Source organism: Peromyscus eremicus, chromosome 5, assembly GCF_949786415.1.
Source record: "Peromyscus eremicus chromosome 5, PerEre_H2_v1, whole genome shotgun sequence".
In the NCBI taxonomy this organism is placed as follows: domain Eukaryota; kingdom Metazoa; phylum Chordata; class Mammalia; order Rodentia; family Cricetidae; genus Peromyscus; species Peromyscus eremicus.
In genome coordinates this window covers 42569413-42596888 of record NC_081420.1, presented here as the reverse complement: position 1 = coordinate 42596888, position 27476 = coordinate 42569413, and the positions used below count along the sequence as shown (strand labels likewise).

Here is a 27476-nt window from a genome sequence, read left to right as displayed (position 1 = left end):
ACAGCCAGAGTCAAAGAGCCGGTGAGAACTGAGGCTGTGATCTCCACTCACCACAAGAAGAGAACTATCTTCCATATCTAAGTCTGTTCACAAAGAAGGGAAATATCAGAAAGACTTAAACAAAGAGCTTGCCCAGAGTTCTGAAGTGCAGCAAAAGCCATAAGTGTTGACCAGACCCAGGTAAGGAGCCAAGAGCCTCTAGGCCACACTCTCCCTGGACCTCAGCTTTTCCATCTGCATTAACAATATTAATGACTGTAACGATTTTACCATGACATTTTTAGTAGCAATGTGCTCCAACATTTACATCTAAAGATTTAAATTTCTCAAAAGGGACAGGCTGGAAACTATAGAAGTCAGACCCAAGCTGGAACAGGAAGACAGTTCTGTGGAATCAAAGCCAAGAAACACTTACCAACACTTCTCTCAAAGATGGTAATGAATGCGCAATCAAGCTAGAGAGCTCTACCATGCAAAAACCACTCCGTGTACAGCACAGATGAAGTCTTTAAACCCTTAGCCAACACAGATTTGAGGATGCATCTATGATAACCCATGACCAACGGTAGGAAAGTAAAACATGTTGTAGAGAAATTGTCCCAAAAGTGCTGCGAAAAGAGAAAGCCCACATCATAGAGACAAAAGAAATGTTTTATTGAGAAAGTCCAGCATTAGGGTGGACTCTGAGGCACAGGCAGAGCTTTGGCCAGCTGTCAAGCAGAACACAAGCAGTGTCCCTGAGGCCATCAGGGTCCCTGTTTGGGGCACAGGACTCACCATGAGCAGATAGTCTGGATGCCTACAATGTGGGGTCTGATTTTGACAGCCTAGATCTCTAAGAATGTAGGCACTAGTTGCGGGAGTATCCTTACAAACAATGAGACTTGGTCTAAATATACAGTTTTGATATTTTGGGTTAAAGTGCAAAAAAAGCTCTTTTGCATAAATGTTAAGTATCTTCTCACATTTAAGAAAGATGCCAGTTCTACTAATATTATTCTAAAGCCATTAAACTCAATTTCCATTATGACGACAGGTCAAAAGGACAGCCAGAAAGCAAATGAAACTACTGGTTTTAATTTTTATAAATCTAGCTACTAATCTAACGTAGTTCATCAAATAAGAGAACCTGAAAACTAATGGTTCTTTTTAAAATTTAGGACCACGCTACACCATGTAACAAACTGGTTCTTCCACCATATAAAGTTTATAAACTGGTTTCTACTTTTTAAAAGCAGCATCAGAAAAATTACATCATTGAGCTGTCTCAAGTACTTCCTCAATCATGGGAAGAACTCTACTGGCTACCAGAAACAATGAACCAGCACACTGCATGCCACATTACCTCACATCTAAGAATAAGATCAGGCTGGCAAAGTATTGGCAACTTTTAAATCTTTTTTAAATATTGCTGAAATTAACACTTGAATTAAAAAGAAATTCTGTTGTACCTTGGAATGAATCCAGGACTGCTCAAGTATTCTTCCCCTGAACTACAATCCTGCCTTATTTATCAGAAGACAGGGTCTTGCTAAGTTACCAAGGCTGGCCTACAACTTGGGATTTCCCCTTCCAGAGATCTGCATAAAACTGGTGTTACAATCACATACCACTGTATTCGGCGTCACTTACAAGCCATATGTACCACTGTGCTGGGAGTCACTTACAAGCAATAACCTTCTAACAAGAAGGAAGGGCACATGTAAAGTGCTGGCATCTACTTCTTCAGAAAAGGGGGAAAAATTAAAAGAGGATTATTTTAGTCCAAGGGAAAAGCACTCTCCCAGCTTTTAAACTGCCTTCTATGAGTTTAGGAACAATGTATTCCAGATATTGACACGCTGTACTTTGATATACGCAGACACTCTTTGATAAGGGATTTTCAAGAAGGAAACAGAGCAAAATAAAATACTAGCATGAAAATTTGGAGGCGAGCATTTGGCATGCTTGGCCATTTCACACATTGAGCTTGGGAAACTACTGCCTATCTAGGGTTCCAGAACACCTTCTCCACTGAAAGGGTCCACTACATAAGCTCTAAAATGTCACATCAGGAACCAAGTTTGAAAAACCATCAACGTGTAGATCCTGTCACATGCTTGGTGGAGAAGGGGTGGAGCATGGTGAAATCGATTGGAGTAAAGCTAATGACCTCCGTCAGTCTAGCTGAGGGGACTTAGGGAATGTTTTCTTCACTGATGAAATGTTTTGTCATTTGCAATATGTCTGAAGGAAGAGAAAGCATGCAATGTGCCCAGAAAACTGCAGAAATTAAATACAGAGTAATCCTTAGTCATTAATACACATTCTAATGGAAAAGGCTAATCTACTTACTGTTGTATTTTCTTAGTAGAGCAGGACTGCCCACCAGTGCTTTCCAAACAGAAAGCAGGTAAAGACTGTATTGGAAATGACTGACGACTGGGAGCAAGGAGATAAAAGCTAGAGCTTAAGATGAGCAGAGGGCTTGAGTCTTGAACACAGCAACAACAAAAAGGAAAAATAACTGTGTGAGATACAGTGCTAAGAAAAAGAGGGCCATGCTTCATTAAGAGGACCCCCAAAGAGAAAAATATAAAATGAATTAACAATGATTTCATAATCAAAAGAAGCAGAAAGCTGCTAAGAGTTTATGAGTGCCTATAAAGTCTGCTCTTCCACGCAGGCCTCAGATTCCTGTTCTTTGTACAGCATCACCTCCAACCAAGGTCCACTTGCCCACTGTTTCCAGTTAGAGTCATACTGGATTCCTCTCCCACTAAGCCTCCTCTTCCCTTCCAGGCTTTGCCTTGTAACTGGAAACTCCCTGATCTTCTCATGACTCACTCTAAACGTTCAGGTCTCATCCAAAGCATCACCTGTTCAGGGACATTTTCCTGCATCCCACACACCATAGTCACACCAATGTGTCTTACTGCTTGATCTTCTAGCATTCATTACTATCTAAAACCATGTTTTCATTTGCACATATATTCCATCTTCACCAAAATCTAAGGAATTTGAGAGCAGGAACCTTAGCTAGTGTTCAATATTCAATTTCCAACACCTAAAACAACATGTGGCATGGACAGACATTCATCATATAAACTGTCTAATGATTAAATCCAAATGATAACCACTATCCTGAGAAGATAAGTCCTCAGAACAGTTTTAATTTCCTTTCTTTAATACATTTGATGATGTAACCTTTAAAGGTCCATGTTTGAGACAGGAAGATTTCAAAGAAAAATGTATTCTTCTCAACAATACAAAATAGTACATATGTATGGCAATCATGTAGTGGATGTAGAGAGAGGCACAATATACACTGTCCCTTCATAGGCATGTCTATCCAGCATTTTACTTATCCATAAATACAGCCATAATACTATAAATTGTTCTTTTTCATCAAATCCTGCTCTAGAAAAGGATGATTGACAGATGAAGCAAAGATGGGAAAACCGTTTAGGATCCTTAAACAAAAACATCAGACGGGACATGCTGAAGTAACTCTAGTGCACTGAGAAGTTAAACCCGTCACTGTGTTCAGCCTTACTAACCTTACCCAAACTAGCACTGGGTCAAGTGATGGATTCGGTGATTCCATCTGTGAATAGAGACAAATGCCTTTACAACTGCCGTATTGAGAGAACGCTAAGTAAAGTTCCACGATGTCCACCCATGTTCCAGACCAAAAGAGGAAGAGAAAGAACGCTACTGAGATTTTAAACAAACAAACAAATAAATAAAATAAAAGGCTGGATGAGTGGGCAAAGAGGAGAGCTAAACCCAAGTCTAGAATATTCGTGACTCATGCTTTAATTTTCGTTTCATTTTCTTATATTAGGGCTTTTCTTGATGCAGGCGAAAGGCTGGTAACTGACAGTACCTGCCAGTCCATACCCGCATGTCATCCCGGTCTTGACGGGTGAGTGGCACGGAGCCAAGGCTGGACCACCCGCCTCCTGTTGAGTGTGGGAGTGGGCCCGGGGCCCAGCATCACTCCCGCACTCCGCCGGATTTGCACCCACAGGGCGCATGGCCCTGGCCAGGCGTGGGGAGTCCTGTGAGTCCCGAACCTTTGCGACCTGCCCAGCAGGGCTCGGGAAAACAGCCTACCTCCTCTGCGGCGCGAGCCGCCCGCTGGCCTGCAGACCCGGCTCCGCGGTCCAGGCCCGCCGGGCTGGGGCGGGGCTGCAGGGCGGGACCCGCCGGGACGTCAACACGCTGAGCACGCACAGACGCTACCGCTCGCCGGAACGGTGAAGCGGTACAGGAGACAGCGGATTGGTTTGAGGAATTATCAGTCTTGTGACGACCAGTAGATGGGTCAGGAAGGAGGCAGTGGGCGGGTCTAGAGAACCAGGTCGAGCCTCCAGAGCCCCGCCTACACCTGCAAGGTTGTAGTTAGTTGCAACTTCCTGTGGGATTCTAGTGAAGGCTTCATTAGTCGCTTTATAGGGTTTAGGCTGTAGCCGATGAAAAGTAATCCTAGGGTGGATTTCAGGCCCTGGCACCTTGGTTTGAGCTGTCCACTAAGAACTTGTTTTAGGACTCGTTCAGACTTACATAGGAAGCCTTTTTCTCTGCTCTCTCACTCCATAATGCCTTTTCTTACTGATAGTTAAGGCTAACTATATTTGCATGATTGTTATATACGAAATTGGACACTAAGTGATGTTTATGTTTCCCCCAATAGATGTGACAGTTACGTCCTTCAAAAATGTAAAGGTATAAAGGAAGATAAAATGTCTCTATCAGTTCTGAAGATGCTCAGCCCATTGGAGGAAAATAGGATTGATAATTTTAAAGTATTTCTTAATCATCTTATAAAGTAATTTTAATTGCTTCTATAATGTTTAAATTACAAAAGTGAATTTATATACATGCAAAACTTTTGAACACTACAAGTTGGGTAAAACCTGTGTTTATACACCAATTAAAAGCTCAAACTTTATGTGACAGATCTTAGCTCCTGTGCATTGGCATGCGAAAATATTCGTTACCACTCAAGTTCTGATCTTCATCTATCCTTAAATGTGCCTATTGTTTTCTGTACCAATAGTCCTCAGAACCAATAGGTATAATTTGTCATTTCTGTACTCTCAGACATACAGTTTGTTTCTTCTATTGTTAATAGGAGAAATGCTACCTTAAACATGTGTGGATGCATTTTCCAGGTTCTGTCCAAGTACTGGTTATGGTGGAGATACCAACAAGAGAGAACACAGTGGATCTCAGGATACATAACATCTTCAAGTCTAGCAGTAGATGCTTCTGATAAGGTCCCCTGGTGCTGCTAGTGTCCGTTTCCACCCATAGAATTTAAATAATCCTTTCTAGCATCCTATTGAAGAGAAATAACATTCAAGTTTTTATTTTTTTATCTAAATTTATAGGCATTAAAAAAATTAAAGGACAAGGTGTGTGTATATATACAAACTAAGTGCAGGGATTTTGTGTGAAATAATTTGTTTGACAAGGTGAAACAACTTGTGTAACTGCTGTAAGGCAGAAGCCTTCTTAGTAATTAAAACAGTGTACACTGTTCTGAGAGTACTACCACTGTGGTTAGTTTTACCTGATGTCAGGCTTCCAGACATAGTACATATTCCAAGTGCTTCTTTTACCTTGATGCCCAGGATGGCTTATATCGATTATCAACTTCATAGGACCTGGAATAACCTAGGAGACAGACTTCTGAGTATGTCTGTGAAAGTTTCTAGGTTGCATTAATTGAGGTGGGAAACCCACCCTGAATGTGAGGAGCAACATTCATGTTCTGGGGTCCCAGGACAAATAAAACAGAGAAATGAGCAGAGCAGCCACATTCATCTTGATGTGTCTCCAGACAGTGGATGCCTCTGACCATAGGTCTCACACTCTTGCTACCACACCTTCTTTGCTATGTTAGATTAATTGTACCCTAAATGCGAGCCAAAATAAATCTTTCCTTCCTTGTTTGTCTTATATTTGATATAAGCAATAAAGAAAATAAGTAATATTTGCAATATTGTAATACATTGTTTGTAATATTAATATATATTAAAAGAATAATGTAGTACTTTAACATTCTCAGTTTTTGTTTATAATTTCAAATTTTGTTCATTCTACTGTTTCTCAATATTGGGTTATTTAAAGTTTGGAGTAGTTAAAAATGATGCCACTATGGATATTCTTGTACCACATCATTGGTGGCTATAGCTATACATTTGATCTTGGTATATTATGAAGTGTCGTATCACCGTGGCACAGGATATACATATGTGTTTAGCAGTAATGGATATCTCCCAGTAAGTTTTTGGTTTCATCAATTTTCACATTCACAAACAAGGAAAAAAAATCTGATTACTCAACACTTGCCAAAGACATTTTCAGTTGTGTTCTTTTGTACTTCTTTTCATTTATCAGGGACTGGGGGGGGGTCCAGCCCCTCAATAGTCCCCTCCCGGGGTCTGGGAAGAATCTACAACCAGCTGATAATCACATCTTTGATGAAATGAAATGAATCTATGTACACAAAACTCCTTAGTCCATACACTTTGTTATTCTGAATCAGTTCCCTCTCTACACACACGTGGCTTCTATTCTGCTCTCATGCCTCCTAGCTCCTTTCTTGCCTGATTTCTCTCTGCATTTATCTGCTGTCCCCTCTAAGTTCGATCTTAATTCTCTCATCTTAGTTCTACCCCATCTAGGTTCTCATCCATCTAGTTCTTTCCCATCTCAGCTCCTCTCTCATCTCTTTCTTTCTCATCTTGTTCTTCCTCATCTGGCTCTTCCTCATCTTCCATCTTGTTCCTCTAGTACTCTCTTTTAGCCCTTCAATCTAGTTCCTCCCCATCTAGTTCTTTCATTCTTCTTTCTCTTCTTCTCGTCCTCAACTTCTTTCTCTCTCAGTTTCCTCCAGTTCTTACCCATCTAGTTCTTTCGTTCTCCTTTCTCTTGTCCTTCTCATCCTCAAGTTCTCTCTTTCTTTCAGTTTCCTCCTCTGAATCTCATACCTCTCAGTTCTTCATTCCCAAGTTCTCTAGGGTATTCAATTATAAACTCAAACAATAGCAATCCTCCCTCTCCAGCCAGGTCACCAGGCATGAATTCCTACAGGGTCATAAAGGCAGGTAAGAATTTTCCTCAGGCAGTGACTGTCAGGCTTTCTTTAACAACCCAAAAGGGTGTGGTAAAGGAGGAGGTCAACTGAGAGCTAACGATCAGTTAGTAGATCAGAAAAAGGGAATTTGTGTGCTCAAACTACATTCCTAGAAATGTTTATATAAGAATTTAGTAGTCTATAATCTTAGTAAGGCGGTATAAGAAAGGAGGGTCTCACCTTAAGTTGCACAAGAAATAAAGCTATCTGCCTGACCTAGGAGACAGGTGTTGTTTCCATAAGGATGTTACCTTAGTTCTTGGAAGCACACAAGAAAATCATTTTAGGAACCAGCTAATATATATACAAAAGCTAAAAATATCACCAAGACTTCTTAAGCCATGGCTTGACCTTTGGGAAAGTCCTTGACTTTTCCAAGTAGTAGCTTTTGTGATAGTAGCTGGGTTCCATTACATTTTCCTTCGGCTTGCAGCATTCATCTTTTACACATGTTTATTTATGGACATTACAATGTGTATTTAACTTGCATCTCCTAGATAAAAATGAGTTTATACACTTAGACTATTTGGATATTCCTTTTTGTCAATATCTATCAGAGGATTTTTTGCTTATCCTTTAATTATACTGTCTGCCTTTTTCTTAAGGATTTCCTACATTTTTAATGAGTCCTTCATCTCAAACATATAGTATCAGAACATGTACATGAATTGTGAGGGCTAAAGTTATGTTTTAAGTTTTAATTACTGTGCTTAAAAGATCTATAAAACAAAAATGCCTCTAACCTGTAAGCTCCATTTGCCCAATGACAGATAACTTCTTGGAATGCTGGGGGCTATTGTTCATGTAAGATAACAAGCCACGAGTTTTTAGTTCTATAAACAAGGTTGGTTGCCTTGTTTACACAGGATGTGTTTGATCATTTGTAGGCAAGAGGTACATAAGCAGGAAGTACATTAGGAGGTATGCTTGCCCCTGATTGGATGAAGGTGGGAAGTGTGTAGCCTTGTGTGTTTTCCCTTTATAAGCACCAGACTAATGTAATTTGCTGCCATTTTCTGGGAATCCTGGGTATGGATCTGGCCATTGTCCATCGTCCTGACCAGTAGTTATAAAGCTTGCTTCAAATTTGGCCCAAAAATTGTGATGGTGATCTTATTCTCACCCAGTGGGATTGACAAAATAAAGCTGTGTGAGTTTTCTCAGAGCTTGTGTGTAGATGTAACCAACCGTCTTATTAAATAAGAAACAGAGAACGGATACAGAGATGAAAGCCAAGAGGTCAGAGCAATAGCTAAGAGCTAAAACCCTTACCCTTCACTGTCCCTGTACCTCTCTGAAAGAGACCTACTTCCTGTGTGTTTGTCTTTATAAAGGCTTTCTGTTCTGCCTTCTCATTGGTTGTAAACCCAACCACACGACTGCCTGTCTGTACAGACCTCCAGTCTGCTATGGTTGGTATTAAGATTAAAGGCGTGTGTCTCCATGCTGGCTGTATCCTTGAACACACAGAGATCCGCCTAGCTCTGCCTCCCAAGAGCTGGGATTAAAGGTGTGTACCACCACCCCAGCTTCTGCTATGGCTTGCTATTAGCTCTGACCCACAGGCAACTTTATTTATTAACATGCAAATAAAATCACATTTCAGTACAAATAAAATATCACCATACTTATGAGAAAACTTCAAGTAGACAACAGTCTTACAACCTTTGTTCTTCCATAACGATGATTCATTCTTGGAATGTGCACCTCCCAGGTGTTGTAAATAGGGGTTTGTTTACTTTATATTACCCATTATCTTAGCCATTATTAATTCAGACTGATGCTTCCAAGCACATGCTGTCCTCCTGGATGTGTACAGCCTAAACTCATGTGACCTTGCCCTTGTGATTGTGTACAACGTGAACTCAAGTGAACTTTGCTTACATGACTGTGCTTAACCCTCAAAATACCTTCAGCATATAAATTGCCTGATGCCCTGAATAAAGTGGGCTATTGTATGAGACTTTAGTCCCCCTCATTTTCAGGCTCCACTATCCCAGGTTCATTCTGCCAACTAGAGCGGTAACAATATTGTGGATATATTTTCTTACCCTGTGGCTCATCTTTTCTTTGACTACTTAGAATCTACTATATTCTTCCTAGTTCTTAGACAATGCAAGCCTTCAAACATTTTAATTTCCTTAGTATTATGTAAATGTACCATGCAATTAAATTATCTTTTAAATCAAGCAAAGTGCAATTTTAATTTACATAAAGTGTTTATATTTTTCCATATAGTTATCATTATTTTGCTTTTTATTGCATCATACAACTCTAGGACCATAATAGTAGTGATTCTATTCTTTATTAAACGTGAGTCTGCTGGTATAGCTACTGTTTACCTAAGATGAGATACTACTGTTACTGTCTATTACTCTGAGCTGATTTGGATACTCTCAGAGATAACTATATCCTTTTCCCATTTATTTCAACAATATGGTTACCCATGGGTGTAATTACAGGTTGATAGTTGGAGTGAAACCAGGGTGAATAATACCCAAAATTGTACTGAGCATGTTGATGGATGCCAATGATACGATTTCAGTGTTATCTAGTCTATAATACTGCAATGCACTGTAAGAAAAGGGTCCAGAGTGCCGTTGTAAACAGGATCCTGTACGCATCTCCAGTGCCCTTTGTAAATGCTCTGAACCCTTAAATAGAAACTGTCAGAATTAAAACCTGGTCAAAACTCTAACAACATTTGAAATTTTATAGCAAAACAAACATTGAGTCGAAAAGAATTAACTTTAAAGTGATAGGAGAATTTCAGATGATTTTTTACTTAGTGCTGACCAACTCCCTTTCAGATTTTGTAGCAACTTTAAAGACAGCAGTCTTCCCATAGAAGACCCAGGTTGCCAAATTAAAAAGAAGCAGAAGAGAGATTACAGCTTACAAAGAATTACATTTGCCTCTTCCAAATGGCACCCTTGTGAAATCCTTTGAAAGTCTTTTGAAGGTACAGCTCTTCTAAGGAGCCCCCCCCCCCAGATCGGCTAGTCTAGCTTTTTCGTTAGGCATTCTTTCATATAAGTGGTTTTTTTTTAATTTTTATTTTGCAATACAATTAAGTTCTACATACAGGCACAGATTCCCTTGTTCTCCCCCCTCCCGCCCCCCTCACCTTCCCCCCAGCCCGCCCCCCATTCCAATCTCCTCCAGGGCAAAGCCTTCCCCACAGACTGAGATCAACCTGGTGGACTCAGTCCAGGTAGGTCCAGTCCCCTCCTCCCAGGCCGAGCCAAGGGACCCTGCATAGGCCCCAGGTTTCAAACAGCCGACTCATGCAATGAGCACAGGACCCGGTGCCACTGCCTGGATGCCTCCCAAACAGATCAGGCCAATCAACTGTCTCACCCACTCAGAGGGCCTGATCCAGTTGGTGACCCCTCAGCCATTGGTTCATATTTCATGTGTTTCTGTTTGTTTGGCTATTTGTCTCTGTGCTTTATCCGACCTTGGTCTCAACAATTCTCTCTCATATAAACCCTCCTCATTCTCGCTAATTGGACTCCCAGAGATCCACCTGGGGTCTAGTCATGGATCTCTGCATCCAGATCCCTCAGTAGTTGGATGAAGTTTCTAGCACGACAATTAGGGTGTTTGGCCATCCCATCACCAGAGTAGGTCAATTCGGACTGTCTCTCGACCATTGCCAGCAGTCTGTTGTGGGGGTATCTTTGTGGATTTCTGTGGGCCTCTCTAGCACTTTGTTTCTTCCTATTCTCATGTGGTCTTCATTTACCATGGTCTCCTATTCCTTGTTCTCCCTCTCTGTTGTTGATCCAGCTGGGATCTCCCACTCACCCAAGCTCTCTTTCCCTTGACCCTCGCCCTTCACTACCCCCACTCATGTCCAGGCTGTTCATGTAGATCTCATTCCATTTCTCTGTCATTGGGCGATCCCTGTGTCTTTCTTGGGGTCCTGTTTTCCAGGTGGCCTGCCTGGTGATGTGAGTAGCAGTCCAGTCATCCTTGTTCCACATCTAGTATCCTGTTATGAGTGAGTACATACCATGTTTGTCTTTCTGAGTCTGGGATACCTCACTCAGGATGATATTTTCTAGGTCCATCCATTTGTCTGCAAACCTCATGATGTCATTGTTTTTCTCTGCTGAGTAGTATTCCATTGTGTATATGTACCACATTTTGTTTATCCATTCTTCAGTTGAAGGGCATCTAGGTTGTTTCCATGTTCTGGCTATTACAAACAATGCTGATATGAACATAGCTGAACAAGTGCTCTTGTGGTGTGGTTGAGCATTCCTTGGGTATATGCCCAAGAGTGGTATAGCTGGATCTTGGGGGAGATGGATTCCCAATTTTCTAAGAAAGCGCCATATTGATTTCCAAAGTGGTTGTACAAGCTTGCATTCCCACCAGCAGTGGAGGAGAGTTCCCCTAGCTCCACATCCTCTCCAGCATAAGGTGTCTTCAGTGTTTTTGATCTTAGCCATTCTGACAGGCGTAAGGTGGTATCTCAGAGTTGTTTTGATTTGCATTTCCCTGATGATTAGGAATGTTGAGCATTCCTTAAATGTCTTTCAGCCATTTGAGTTTCCTCTGTTGAGAATTCTCTGTTTAGTTCTATAGCCCATTTCTTAATTGGACTGTTGGGCATTTTGATATCTAATTTCTTGAGTTCCTTATATATTCTGGATATCAGTCCTCTGTCAGATGTGGGATTGGTGAATATCTTTTCCCATTCTGTAGGCTGTCGCTTTGCTTTGTTGACCGTATCCTTTGCCCTACAAAAGCTTCTCAGTTTCAAGAGGTCCCATTGATTGATTGTTTCTCTCAGTGTCTGTGCTACTGGTGTTCTATTTAGAAAGTGGTCTCCTATGCCAATGCATTCAAGACTACTTCCTACTTTCTCTTCTAGCAGGTTCAGAGTAGCTGGATTTATGTTGAGGTCCTTGATCCTCTTGGACTTAAGTTTTGTGCACGGTGATCTATTTGCAGCCTTCTACATGTTGATATCCAGTTTTGCCAGCACCATTTTTTGAAGATGCTTTCTTTTTTCCATTGTGCACTTTTGGCTTCTTTGTCAAAAATTATTTGTTCATAGGTGTGCAGATTAATGTCAGGGTCTTCAATTCGATTCCATTGGTCCACATGTCGGTTTTTATGCCAGTACCAAGCTGTTTTTATTACTGTAGCTCTATAGTACAGCTTGAAGTCAGGGATTGTGATGCCTCCAGAGGTTGTTTTATTGTACAGGATTCTTTTGGCTATCCTGGGTTTTTTGTTTTTCCATATGAAGTTGAGTATTATTCTTTCCAGGTCTGTGAAGAATTGTGTTGGTATTTTGATGGGGATTGCATTGAATCTGTAGATTGCTTTTGGTAAGATTGCCATTTTTACTATGTTAGTTCTGCCTATCCATGAGCATGGGAGATCTTTCCATTTTCTGACATCTTCTTCAATTTCTTTTTTCAGGGACTTAAAGTTCTTGTCATATAGGTCTTTCACTTGCTTGGTTAGTGTTACCCCAAGGTATTTTATGTCATTTGTGGCTATAGTAAAGGGTGATGTATCTCTGATTTCCTTCTCTGCTTCTTTGTCCATTGTATATAGGAGGGCTACTGATTTTTTGGAGTTGATCTTGTATCCTGCTATGTTGCTGAAGGTGTTTATAAGTTGTATCAGTTCCTTGGTGGAATCTTTGGGGTTGCTCAAGTATACTATCATGTCATCTGCAAATAGGGAAAGCTTGACTTCTTCCTTTCCAATTTGTATCCCCTTAATCTCCTTATGTTGTCTTATTGCTCTGGCTAGAACTTCAAGTACTATATTGAATAAGTATGGAGAGAGCGGACAGCCTTGCCTCGTTCCTGATTTTAGTGGAATTGCTTTGAGTTTCTCTCCATTTAATTTGATGTTGGCTGTTGGTTTGCTGTAAATTGCCTTTATTATGTTTAGGTATGTTCCCTGTATTCCTGATCGCTCCAAGACCTTTATCATGAAGGGGTGTTGGATTTTGTCAAATGCCTTTTCAGCATCTAGTGAGATGATCATGTGGTTTTTTTCTTTGAGTTTGTTTATATGGTGTATCACATTGACAGACTTTCGTATGTTGAACCATCCTTGCATCCCTGGAATGAATCCTACTTGATCATGGTGGATAATTGTTTTGATGTGTTCTTGGAGTCTGTTTGCCAGTATTTTATTGAGTATTTTATAGTCCAATAACCCCTAACGAAATAGAAACAGTCATTAAAAGTCTCCCAACCAAAAAAAGCCCAGGACCAGATGGTTTCAGTGCAGAATTCTACCAGATCTTCAAAGAAGAGTTAATACCAATACTCTCTAAATTGTTCCAAACAATAGAAACAGAAGGAACATTACCAAACTCCTTCTATGAGGCTACAATTACCCTGATTCCCAAACCAAACAAGGATACAACAAAGAAAGAGAACTACAGACCGATCTCCCTCATATAAGTGTTTTAAGAGTGAGTGCACCAAGAGTGAAAACATCCTGTGGTCATTAAGTTTCCCTACTGAGTTAGATTTAAATTAGTGAAGCCCCTTTCTTAGGCTGGCTCCCCATTCCATCTGTGTGGTGAAGTCTGAGCAAAGAGAAATGCAAATAGGGTATCACAAGTCCCAGTGAGCTGTTCTTCATGTAGCATTTTAGTGCCTCTGTCAGGTCTTTGATTTCCTTTAGTGTCAGTTTCTTCATGTTCTGGGCAGAATGTGATAGCCATTTGAAATGGGAAATCTGCTGTCTGAAGTATGACTAGTGTTTCCACAAGATGCTTCCATATCATTATTTCCTGAAGTTTCTTTCTCAAGGCTACATGTGCACAGACTAGTAGGAAGCTAGGTTTGGAATCAATTTAGGGATTGATTTGTTTTCCTGGGGACAGTTGGAGAGCTCATCCCTTTATGTGGAAGTGCCAGCTTGGAAGGTATGTGCTTTTATTAATTTTATCTAGCCCTCTCTGTCACAGCATATCCAGCTCCATGCCATTCTTTCATGCAGCTGCTCCTGTTGGGAATAATTCATAGATCTCAGCTGTCAGTGCTAACCTGACAAATCCAGTCTGCTGAATTGAAAAATTATTCATTTGTTGGTTTTTTTGAGACAAAGCCAGACTGGCCTAGAACTCACTATTTAGCCCAGGCTGCCTCTGAACTTTACCGCAGTCTTCTGCCTCATCCTTTTGGTTGCTGAGATTACAGGTGTGACCCAACATGCCAGGCTCTATCTCCAATTTCTAAGCAATTCTGTTCCATATCAAAGTCATATTCTGTCACGGGAAATGCGGTTTCTAGGGTTAGGGCTGTGAGTGTTTGTAAGACAATGTTTAGATTGTCAAGCAAGTAGTCCACATTTGCTCATTCTTTCCACTTTCCTTTCTATCAACAAGGATCCTTTCTATCCTAATAAAGTCAACATTGATGATGTTCAAACACTAGAAGAGACTGTCCCAAGTAAGCTCCCCTTTTTCTTTGATATCCTTAAGATACTCCTTGCATATCACTAGCTGAAACTGCTTGAAGGCTGAGTGGCCAACTTTAGCTATAGGTACTATTTGCTTAGGAAATAAGCTATAGATTCAGGATACATATAATAAACAACTGGAAGGGCTCTTAAAGGGTGAACAACAGTAAGCTGGAAATGATGTTTTAATTTCTCTTTAATAGTGCCAAGTGCCTGAGTTTCTGCCAGTTGACCATCTCATTCAAACCTCTGATTGTATACTGTTATTATGTGACATTTGTTTGGGAAGTTTCTCAGTCCAGCTCAGCCCCACTGTCCCACAGCAGCTTATAAAATAATCACTTATATTAATTACAAACTGTATGACCCATGGCTTCAGCTTCTAGCTAGCTAACTTTTTCATCTTAAGTCAACCCATTTCTATACATGTTGCCATGTGGCCGTGGTGTTACCAGTCTGCTGACATCTTGTTGCTCCTTCTTCATCGGGCTCTCTCCCCACTCCACCCTTCTTCTCTCTGTATCTCTACTTGGATTTCCCACCTGGCTTTAAGCTTTCTTGCCATAGGCCAAAACAGCCTTATTTATTATCCAATGGGAGCCACACATATTCACAGCATACAGAAAGACATCCCACAGCAGACACTGTTCCTATGGAGACATGAACAAATATCTACTCACTCCAGACAGGAATGATAAGAGATCAAAGTAAGGATACCACCTGAATCCAGCTTGAGGAATGTGGTAGTTTGAAAATGGGCCCCATAGGCTCATAAGGAGCAGCAGTATTAGGAGGTGTGGCTTTGTTGGAATAGGTGTGACCTTGTTGAAGTATGTCCCTAGTGGGGGGCACTTAGTCCTGCTTCAACTTGGTATCTAGACTTTGTTAACTCCCTAAGGGAGACCTTACCTCCTCTGAGGAGTGGATGGAGATGGGATGGGGGGGGGCAGTAGAAGGGAAGGGGGAGGGAACTGGGATTGGTATGTAAAATGAAAAAAATAAATAAATTTAAAAAGTTTGTGTATTTTCAGAAAAAAAAAGGACCAGACACCAATGAAGACAAGTAGCCCAGGTGATTCAGCCTCTCAGAATGTCTCTGTTGCAGTTTCTTCAAAATTCTGCATCCAAAACAATTTCAAAGCTGCTAGCTGAGATGGTCTGGCCTCACAGACTACTCCAGCCAGGACGTCAGCTAAGCTCTACACTTTCCCATCACACAGAGACTAAACAAAAAATAATACAGCTAGCTCTCCCAGCACTTGACTATTATCCTAACTTTCTCAGGCCTCCTAAAAATGCCGTTGACCCCTGATAACAAGAGGCAGTCATGGTAAATGAAGACATCATAGGAATAGGAAGAGGCAGAGTGCTGGGGAAGTTCTCAGGAATCCACAAGGATGACTGCACCTTGGACTACTGGCAATGGTCAAGAGAGTGACTGGACTGGTCTACTCAGGTGACTGGACTAGTGAATACCCTGTCATCATAGAGCCTTCATCCAGTGACTGATGGAAGCAGATGCAGAGATCCACAGCCAGCACCATAGTTAAGCTCCAGGAATCCAATTGATGAGAGAAAGGAGGGATTCTGTGGGCAGGAGACTTTGAGATCATGATGGGGAAACATGCAGAGATGACCAGCCACACTAGTGGAAACCCATGAACTGTGGACTAATAGCTGTGGAGCTCCCATAGGACTGGATATGGGAGACAGTTGTCTAGCTTAAACTGTTTGGGGATCCTCCAGGCAGGGGAATCGGGATCTGTCCATGGTACATGGGTGGGCTTTTTGGAGACCAGTTCCTAGGATGTGACACCTTACATAACCTTGGTGCAGGGGGAGGGGCTTGGATCTGTCTCATCTGAGTGTGTCAGGATCTTCTGACTCCCCATGGGAGAGCTTGACTTGGGAAATGTGAGGATAGGGAGTGGGTTGTGGGGAAGGCTGGGTAGTCAGAAGAGGGAAGGGGGGGTATATGTGGTTGGTATGTAAAGTGAAAAGAAAATTTCTTAACAATAAAAAAATAAAAAAAGAAGCAGTCTAAATAATACAATACCTACATTCCCACAAGGTTGGTTGGGTGGTTTTTGATCATTTGGTGGATTATGGATGTTTGTCTTTGTTTAGGGAGCTTGGTTACAAATTGTTACTGGTCATGGTAAGGGAGGAAACTAAGCAAGAGAGGTTGAATTCAAGGATCCCTTTCTGAAAATAAAAAGGGGGGATGTGGGAATGATAGGATAAAAGGGTAGATTATTGAATCTACTTTTAGACTAAAAAGCAACTACTAGTCTCAAATATTTCACATTGGTAGGGATTTTTGTATATTGATATAAATTTAAGGCTACTTTGGTTATACTCTATACATGTTTCTACTCTTGTTTAAGGTATTTTTATATATTGATACAAATTTAAGGTTATTTTTGTTATACTGTATATGTGTTTTTATTTTTGTTTAAGATATTGCACTTATGCAGCTCATTTAAAAATGTAGTTAGTCACCTATAACAATCAAACTTATAATCATGTTAAGTATGTTTTTAAGGTCAAACAGAGATATGTTTTAAATAGATAGATGGTCTTCAAACACTTCAGAGACCTACCAAATATGACACTTAAAATGTTCAGGAAAGCTGGAAACTGGTAGCACACTGAACAACTTGCAGGAAGCTCAATTGGGGAGTGTTTCTTCCTGGCAGCTTAGATAGTCTTTGACTCTTCCAGACAGCTTGGCTGGTCTCTGTGTCTTAAGAGGTTCAGCTTGCCTGAGAGAGTGCTGGTCTGAGAATGTCTCTCATCAGTCCTTACTGCTTATAGGCATTTGGGGAAGGAGGGAACTATTGAATATTGTCAGGTTCAGGGACTTCCTGAAGCCTTTGAGTTGTTCCTAAGCTTCAGGGGCTTTCCTGAATAGAATGTTTCATCTCCCTGTAGAATATTCTGTGTCTGAAGTTGTCTACCTCCAAGATAGAAGGTTTTACCTGAGAAGAGATTACTACATGATTAGAGTATTGTCCTGCACCAAACTAGGATGTTCCTTTGCCAAGGTAATTGGCCTGTCAGGTCTTCAAGGAGGAAGCCATTCTTGATGTTTTCATGTGCTATAGAAGACACAGCTGCAACCCATCCTTATTTGTTTGTGTCAGCTGGTAGTACCATGGGCTCAACAGTAACTATGAGAGAGTTTTTAGAAGATCAAAAACCTGTTTTTATTTTCACTTTCTTTTTCCTCTTGAGTTTTTCTGTCCTGAAATGAAGTAAAATCCAGCACAGCTTCTTTCTTGGTATCCTCATTACACAACAGCGTAAGAGCTGTATTTAAGGAACTTCACTATGTTTACTTAACTCTTACAAAAATGCACAGTAATCCCCATCATATATTAGTTTGATAACTTAAAGAATGGCCAGGGAACCAACTGTCAGCAGAGTCTTCTCTGTCTATGGGCTATGCAGTGTTAAAATAGTGTATCAACTTCTTAGTTCTAGAACTGCATCTATAACCTGACTAATTGCCTCATATGCATTCCAGAGGACTCCTAGCTGAACTTGAAACTGACACCCCCATTCTAGAAACATAAGAAAAGAAAGGCAAAAAGTCAAACCCAACCAACAGAGTGTTTCAACAAACCTCCTGAAAATTGTGGCCCTCTAAATCCTACTCAATATGGACCAAGACTCTCACAACCTGCACAGCTTTCTGAGCTCCAAACCAATTGAGTCAGTTTACCTTGCACCAGTTTATACTGCAAAGCCATTTAAGCAAGATTCAAGAGGTTATTTAGGCCAAATTCTGAGATAGAAGGTCCCTGTTATCTATGGCAATCTTTATGGGAGTCCAACAACTTCTCAAAATTCAAAACAAAAACATATGCACACACACACACACACACACACACACACACAAACAACAATAAGAACAACAAACAGAAACACAGAAGAAACAAACACTTTCAAAATAAAAACAGTGTTTAGGCTGGAGCTACCAGCTCCAAAAGCTAAAACCATTTCCCTCCACTAACTAGTGTGAAAACACAGCTCTCTCATAAAAAGGGATAAGATAAGACATAGTCTACTCTTTTCTAAATATGAGTGGCCAGAGTGTGGGAACACAGACTTAAATTACCCCCAATTCCGTCTTTGGATGTAACAACAGTTTTGTGGGTTTTACTTTATAGTAACAGAACAAAAGTAAGTCAAAAGTCAACACACTTTTCAAAACAGTTGGTGGCTATATCAGGTAAGCAGATTATAGCAAGAGTTTATAGCAACTGCACAGCAAGCCTCAGATGCTATTTAATGACGTCGTTAGCTCTGGGGTTGGTGGAAGCTAGGAGTCTATTCGTACATTTTAAAAGATGTATCTAATAATCACAGATTTTTAGGTCACATGCAGAGGTGGGCAACAAACTTAGTGGGCTATTCAAGGAGGCATGACAGCCTAAGATCATTTATAATTTGGCTCCAGACCTGAAGCACTAGAACCTTTCCACCATAATTGAAGCTCTGAACAGTCAGCAGCCTTTAGGATATTAACATAAGGGCATCTTCTTTCAGGGAACTTTAGTTCAGAAAGTGTTTATAGTCAGCCAATGTGGTGAGCAGGAAACTCTGATACACAGTGCCTCCAGACAGCTGCTGGTGTACCCTAAACCTCCAAATGTAGGCTTAGTTAGGCCTGTGCAGTCGAGTCGCCTCTTCTTTAGCAGTCGCTGGTCCATCTACAGAAAATGAGAGGGTCTTGCTGGCCTAGAAGGTCTGGACTCATTTTCTGTGTCTAGCATTGCCAGAGTCCACTACCATTATCTAAAGTTTACATTGCTCCATGCTTCACTGAGAGTCTAGGAGCCTGGTCAGTGAGATGGCTCAGCAGGTAGCAGAACTTACCTTGCAAGCCTGAAGACCTCACCTCAGTCACAGAACCTACAGTGGAAGGAGATGATAATCCCCCAAAAATGTCTTCTGACCACCTCACACATAGTCACTACAGTTCCTCAAGCACCCACACTGGCATTGATACACATACAGACACCAATCATACATATTGAAATGCACACAATAGTAGACCATAGTGGAAGGAAATGAATTTCTTTAAGAATGGTCCTAAGGAGAATAGAAGGAACATTTTTGTCTCGACTGTCCATCTTGAGAAGGAAGGTGGGTTAGGAATGTAGACTCTTTTGTGGGGCATAACTGCAGTGAGACAACCTGTGAGAAATCCCCTTGTTGACTGGAAATTTTCTTTCTTCCTTCTTTATCCAAAAATCAAAACAGACCTGGGACCTGGACTCCCTGGTGCCAGTACCTGCATTTTTTATTTCGAATAGATATTGAATTCTGCAAATCAATTCATGTGAGGCCTCTCTAGAATTTTGAATTGCATATGAAAGGGAAATCCACTAAAGGACTAAAAATGGGATTATTGAGTTTAGGGAAAGTTAACAGATTCTTCATGTTGTGTTACAAAGCAAGCATTTTGCTCTGCCATGTACTCTTACCAAAAAGTGCACCACATGGTTAAAGCAACAGGTCCAATGTCTCTGGACTGAAAGCTGTAAGATAGTAAACTAATATTATATCTTTATAACTTCATAATCTCAAGAACTTATTACACTTGTTTAAAGTCAAATAATGCAAGTGGCAATGAAGCAAAAAGTCTCTCCCACAAATAGTGCTGAGAAAACAGGGCAAGCATATGTACAATGAAACTGGACCTCTGTTTCATTTCATATACAACAATTTACTCAAATTGGGAAATGACTAAGTATAAGAGCTAAAGCTATAAAACTCATAGAACCAAATATAGAAATAAATATTTAAGTACCATTATCTTTTTTGTTATTATAAATGATGATTTACATGTTTATTTATTTTTTCTTGTACACGTTTCCTTATTCTTCTTAACAAGGAGACGGTGAAAGTGAACTTGTATACAACAATAACAGTTGTTCAAGTTATCGTTGGTAACCATGTTGTGACATTGGTAACTGTGACTATCCAGCACCAAAGCGCCCCAAGGTAAGCTCAGCTAGGGCCAAGAAAAAGACTATGTCACATTCAAACAGTACACATCATTTTCATCTAGGGTGACTGTATAGATTGGGAAGGGAGAACTCAGGCAGAATCCTAGGAGACATCATCATTTGAAGAACAAACTGAAGTAGAAGGTATCAACAAGAAGCCTAGACAACATGAATTTAGAACAGAGAAGATTGTGTAGAACAGCCACAGATGGCATGAGAAAACAATGCCTGGAGGGATGGATTGACGTAGATTTTAGCTCAGAACAAGATAGATAAGAGCACAATGGACAAGACTACAGGGTAGGAACAGTGACATAGTTGAGGAATATTTACTAAAGAGACCGAGAGTAAAGTCAGTAGCAATGACTTTAGTCTTTGATGATTAGAAACGTAAGAAAGCAAGTAGAAAGACAAGCATTGTCAGAAAAGCAGTGAGAAGATGTGGTTCGTGAAGCCTTGAGGACAGGGATTCTTGATTGAATGGTGCATGGAACCACATGGATTAGACTAATTCTGAGAGGGCTTGCAGTGGGTCATCTGATAAAGGAAGGAAGAAAGGAAGAAATGTTTTGTTCTGACATTTTCCATGCCTTTCTTTTTTCATTAATTTGAAATTAAAATAGTTTTAGGCATTTGTCTAGAAGAACAACCTCTTTAGTCATTTAGTAATGACTAAATTTAGTATTTAGTTTCCACAAAATTATGTTGTTATGTAAATAATGTTTAAATACAAGGATTGTTAGTTTCAACTTAAAAAAGAAAACATACCAGTTCTGGAAAGAACAAGACCATGAAAGGACATTGAATCCATATGATCCAGACATTGATTCTAACTCAAATTGAGACATTTGGATCTACTCTGGGTGGACTTTGAATGTTAACTTTCTCTTTATAGTGAATGGAATGAAAATTCTTATAGAGTTCATTGAAAAGTCTGATTCAGATGTTGCAAATTATCTCTAAGAAGTTGAAAAGACAAAGAAAATATGATTTATGAGCCCATAGCTAATGTTAGAACTTGGTAGAACTTTGCCAACCCAAATAATCAGTGAATTTGGTCATTTCCATCCTGTTCTCCCCAAACATGAGGGATCCAGTTGCATTTTGGTGAAACTCTTTAGCTCAATGTGGTCTGTCATGTAACTCAGGACCACAACTCCAGTGAGAATTCTCTCCTGCTCCACTGAGTGAGTCAAAATGGCCAGGAAGGAGGCACCCTTCTGCCACTATGACTCACCATGCATGAGACTGAGCTGGTGACCTGGGTAGGGAGCCACGGCATCTCCCTTACATGTGGACCCACAGCCCGCCAAGATTGGTTAGACCACCAATCCCACATGTCAAATTAGGCCTTTGCCTTGCAAAGTACCAAGGAGTCACACAGAGGTCATGGGTCTATTCTTCCCAGCTATACTTACAAAGTTTTCACACAATGTTTATATTGGCAGGAAGACTCTCCTGAAGGTTCTGGTGGTAATGTGTGAGGAAGGGCCAAAATATTGGCGGAATATCCAGGAAAGCAATGCTTACCATTGTCATGAATTATTTTCAAAGAAAGTTATCTTCATTGTTTATTCCCTCTTATTGGGAAGGTTTAGTTTTACTGTAAGCATCTACAGTCTGTTGTTCTTGCTGTGATGAGAGAATTTGAATAAATTGTTAGTAATTCCTAGTTTTTTTTTTTGACAGCCTTATGTTGGTACAAACTTTTCTCCATAAATATGTTCTCCTTAATGTTCCTTGGAAAGCAGATAAATCATATATCACACACACGGGCAGCAGTGAACGCTCAGCACTTGTTCTTGGTGAGCCCGTTTTTCACGAGCAGGAGCTGACAGAGTTACGAGGTGTTTGGTTCTTCTTCTTCTTCTTCTTCTTCTTCTTCTTCTTCTTCTTCTTCTTCTTCTTCTTCTTCTTCTTCTTCTTCTTCTTCTCCACATTTTTCTCCAAAAATTTCCACATTTCATTTATTTGCAGAACTAAAGGCACTATTGTGGTTAGAAGTTGGTAACATGGAAAGGGGAGGGACGAGGAGTAGGGGTGTCTTTAAAAATAATACAGGTTTCTCCACAAACTTGGTCTTCTTCAACTCAGGAATCAGAAGATCAAAACTACTTTGGATTGGCCAGAACCGTCAGGGACGGAAGCAGGAGGGTGGTCCAGGAAGTGGAAGGAGGGGGATGCCAGGCAACTGGGGTGAAGAGATTGAACTCCCCCTGCTGGTATCCCCCAGCCCCTCTGATCTGGCAGGAAAGGGGTAGCCTGCAACACCCAAGAGCAGATCTGGGGCTGTCAGATACTCCAGGCAGGGGACTAAGACAGCTCACAAAGACTTGCTCTCTAAGGGCAACTGCGCTGCCGCCTAGTTTTTCTGCGAGAGTGCAGCGATCCTTGACCTCCTCCCTGTAGCATTTTGTTTGTAACTCATACTTGATTCCTGTCCACTTCTTGATGACATCCTTGGAGCTGGTATAGACCATTTTTCTCTTAAGGTGTGCACTCTCAGGGGCCGAGAAGGGTCCTTCTCCTTGCTCTCCTTGGTCTTATAGGTTTCATCATAGAGAACATAGCGGCAGTCCTTGTCTGGTAGCATCTTGACAAAAGTGGTGTAGGCATCGTCCACAGCCTGCCTCACAACTCCTACCAGGATCTCCTTGCTGTCCTCCAGGATGATGTTCGTGCCCTCACTCAGGGAGAAGAGCCCCTGCCTTCTTGCGTTTCTTTACTTCTGGTATTGAGCACTTGCAAACTTTCATGTTGAAGAACATCTGGATGACACCATCAGAGAGAGCCACAGCAGAGGCCTGTTTCAGGAAGCAAGAAGGAGACAGAGAGAGCTAAAGAAGAAATGAGCTGCTGCAGCTGCTGCCAGAATCTGACTGGCCCCTAAACTTCTAAACAGACAAAAACCAAAACAAACAAAAAACAAGAAAAAAGGCTAATTAACAGAAGAAGAAGAAGAAGAAGAAGAAGAAGAAGAAGAAGAAGAAGAAGAAGAAGAAGAAGAAGAAGAAGAAGAAGAAGAAGTTTAAGGGAAAGGAGATTAGAGCTGTACCTCTAACTCCCCCTCCCCCACACACTCACACTTTGGAGAAAACACAGTTTCTATTACACCTGGCTCACAACTATTGTCAGTGTTGGAGTCAAACAATTTCAAAGAGTGTTTGACTTCAGAAAGCTGATTAATGACTGTTCACAGGTAGGTAGGGTTTTGCATTCACATGTATGTCAGTACATCATGCCTGGTCAGTGCCCAAGGAGAGAAGGCCAGAAGAGTTCCTGGGATCATCTGCCACTGGAGTTACAGTTGGTTGTGAACCATGTGGGAGCTGGGAATAGAACTTGGATCCTCTGCAAGAGTAAAAAACACTCTTAACTTCTGAGCCATCTACCTAGACCCTTCGAATCCTTTTCATTTACATCACTTGTGTATCACTCCTTTTTCATCTGATTTTATTTTAGTGTTTCTCTGATTTTTTTTTATATTTTAGACAAGAGTTTGTCCATTTTGTTAATCTTTTAAAAAATCTTAATTTTGTTGGTTTCTATATGGTTTTCTATTACAAAAGTTAATTTATTTATTCTCTAATGTTTATTACTTTCTTCCTCTGTAAATTTTGACTTAGGTTATTCTCCTTTTCTGGTTTGCTGAGGTTTAAAGTTAGATCGTTGGTTTGAGGTGTGCTTTTTAATGACAGTGTCCATGCCTTTAGCATCCCTTAGCGCTGCTTTTACCACAACTCATACATTTTGGTATACTGTCTTTTCACTTTCCCAAGTTGTTTTCTAAGTTCCTTAGAGTCCTTCTTCGACCTGGCTTTGTTAAGACTTTTCTAATTTCTATGTTTTCCTGAAGCACCCAGGGCTCCTGCTGTTGTTTTATAAATGCTTTCCATTGTGGTTTGTCTCACAGTTTCTGTTGCTGTGCTAAAACACAGTGACCAAAAGCCACTTGGGGAGGAAAGGCGTTCTTTTAGTGTACAGGTTGTAATCCATCATCAATGGAGTGCAGGGCAAGAACTCAAGGCAGGAACCTGGAAATAGAAACTGAAGCAGAGGCCATAGACTCTATGGCATATAGAGGAATGCTGTTTACTGGCTTGGTCCTCAAAGCTGGCTTAGCCTGCTTTCTAATATATACCAGTACCACCTCCTCAGGGGTGATATCACCCACAATGGGCTGCCCCTCCCACATCAACCACTAATTAAGAAAAAACTATCCATCCAGCACACGGTTATAACTGATAATCAGTATGACTCAAATCTTTTAATTTGCTTAGGCCTGTTTATGGCCTAGCATAGAGTTTATGCTGGAGGCTGTTCAATATACACTTGAGGATAATGTATATTCTTGTGTAGGCTTTTCAATATGCCCTTGAGGATAATGTATATTCTCGTGGTGGTGGGTTATACTTTCTGGGTATGTCTATGTTCAGTTGATAGGTAAGTGTCCAAGTTGTCCATTCGCTATTGGCTCCTCTTTGCTCTATTCATTACTAGAAGCAGATTTTGAAGTCTCCTACTATAACTGCACTGCCATTTACCTGTGGAAAAAAATATTCTTACTGTTGCACAAAGAAACACTTGAACAAAATAAAAGTAGCCAGCAAAGAAATTTCTTTTTTTAAAAAATGATGTACCATGACCCAAACTTGGCGGGCAAGCGGCACACAGGGCCAAGAGGATCTCTGTCTTTTAACTTTTAACTCAAGATCGGATCTTGGCAGTTCCTTCACCAGATGAGGTTCAGTTTTACAGTCTACTGTTGATCAGCAAATTAGGAAAGTGGTACAAAAGAAATGAAGGAAAGGGGGAGGGCTCAGCGACTGGGATCATCAAGTGCCAGAAATTGACCAGGGTCTTTGAGTAAAAAAGGTTTACCAGGTAAGAGGGAGACAAGGTTTGTACATAAGTTTTACCATGTAGGGGAGATTTATGGAATACTGGCCCTCAGCAGGCTAGCCATCTTGACAGAAAAAAAAAGCCAAAAAATGTTTCTCACATGCTTGTCCTGTAAAATGCTGTTTCTTTATGATTGTGGTTTCTTCCTGGTACACTGACTGTTGTTGCTTCAACCTTTTGTGATGCCTGTCATATTCACCATGGTGTTCCTCTGTCTTTGTGCACTCTTTCGTTGCATTGTGCCTTGTTGGAACTCCTTGGTGCTATTTTCCATTTTGTTAACTTATAATGTCCCCATTATCTTCGTTAACATTATTTTGCATTTACAGATTTCTTTTTTTCGAGACAGGGTTTCTCTGTGTAGCTTTGGGGCCTTTCCTGGAACTCACTCTGTAGCCCAGGCTGGCCTTGAACTCACAGAGATCCACCTGCCCCAGCCTCCCGAGTGCTGGAATTAAAGGCATGCACCACCACCGCCCGGCTGTATTTATGAAATTTTTAGTTCCATTTTAAAATCGTCTTTTCCAGTTTCATAGGAGTCTTCATGTTTTATGATGTTTTGTTTGATTCTACTGATGCTACTAAGTTTAATGTGGGGCATAACTTATTATGATCAATCCACATGAGTCTATTAAATGGGTAACATAATTTATTAAAATATAAATTGAGGAAATACACTCACAAATACAGAACGGAGTAGACAGAGGATGTCATCCACTGATCTGACTGGGAGCAAATCTACCTCACAGGCAGGAGCAGGGAGAAGGAGCATGTGACCCTTCTCCCTTCGCTTATAAGGGGTCACATTAGCCCAAGGTCATGAGCGGAGCAAATATCACTACATCTATGTGCTCTTTTTTTTCTAATTTTTTATTCATTTTATATACTGACCACAGTTCTGCTCCCACCCCTCCTCCTGCCTCACCTCCCCACCCCACCCCTCACTCCCCATCTACTTCTCCAAAAGGGTAAGGCCTCCCATGGGGAGTCAACAAAGCCTGGTACATTCAGTTGAGGCAGGACCAAGTTTCCCCTCTGCATCAAGGCTGAGTAAGGCGTCCCACCATAGGGAACAGGCTCCAAAAAGCCAACTCATGCACCAAGGATAGATCCTGGTCCCACTGCCAAGGGGCTCCTCAAACAGACCAAGCTACATGACTGTCTCCCACATGCAGAGGTCCTAGCTTGGTCCCATGCAGGCTCCATAGCTGTCAGTCTAGAGTTCATGCGTTCCCAAGAGTTTGGTTTAGTTGTCTCTGTAGATTCTCCTGTCATGATCTTGACTCCCCTTGCTCATATAATCCCTCCTTTCTCTCTTCAACTACCAGAGCTGGGCCTGGTGCTTGGCTGTGGATCTCTGCATCTGCTTCCATCAGTTACTGGATAAAGGGTCTATGATGATAGGGTATTCACCAGTCTGATTACTGGGGTAGGCAGTTCAGGCACCCTCTCCACTATTGCTAGTAGTCTTAGCTGGGGTCATCACTGTGAATTCCTGGGAATTTCCCTAGTGCCAGGTTTCTCCCTAACCCCATAATGGCTCCCTCTATCAAGATATCTCTTTCATTGCTCTCCCACTCTGTCTCTCCCCCAGCTCCACCATCCCATTATTCCCTCATGTTCTCATTCCTCATCCCCTCCCTTCTACCACCCCACTTCTGCCCCTAGTTTACCCAGGAGATCTCATCTATTTCCCCTTCCCAGGGTGATCCATATGTCCCTCTTAGGGTCCTCCTTGGTACCTAGTTTCTTTGTTCTATGTGCTTTTTAAACCTACCAATTCAAGAACTTATGTCAAAAGCTTCTGCCTATTCATTTGGTTGGCGCTGTTAATTCATATGTTTTGAAACTTAACTTTTTCCAGGCTCGTCGGACTGTCTGTCCGTCTGTCTGTCTACCTGTCTATTAGTTGCTCATTCTTTTATCTCCCAGTCTCAGATTTCAGTTCGCCTCCATTGGGACCTCATGGCATT

General features: G+C 41.0%; 1 protein-coding gene and 1 pseudogene across 1 annotated transcript in view; both read right to left on the bottom strand.

Annotated features, from left to right (window-relative positions):
* Positions 1-4197, bottom strand: part of Stard3nl (STARD3 N-terminal like) — a 40177-nt gene extending 35980 nt beyond the window's left edge. The window contains exon 1 of the mRNA XM_059263367.1: positions 4099-4197. The gene's annotated coding sequence lies outside the window, so the exon portion shown is untranslated. The remainder of the gene's footprint in view (positions 1-4098) is intronic.
* Positions 4198-22712: 18515 nt separating this feature from the next.
* On the bottom strand, positions 22713-23399 carry LOC131911032 (cofilin-1-like; annotated as a pseudogene).
* Positions 23400-27476: the final 4077 nt, after the last annotated feature.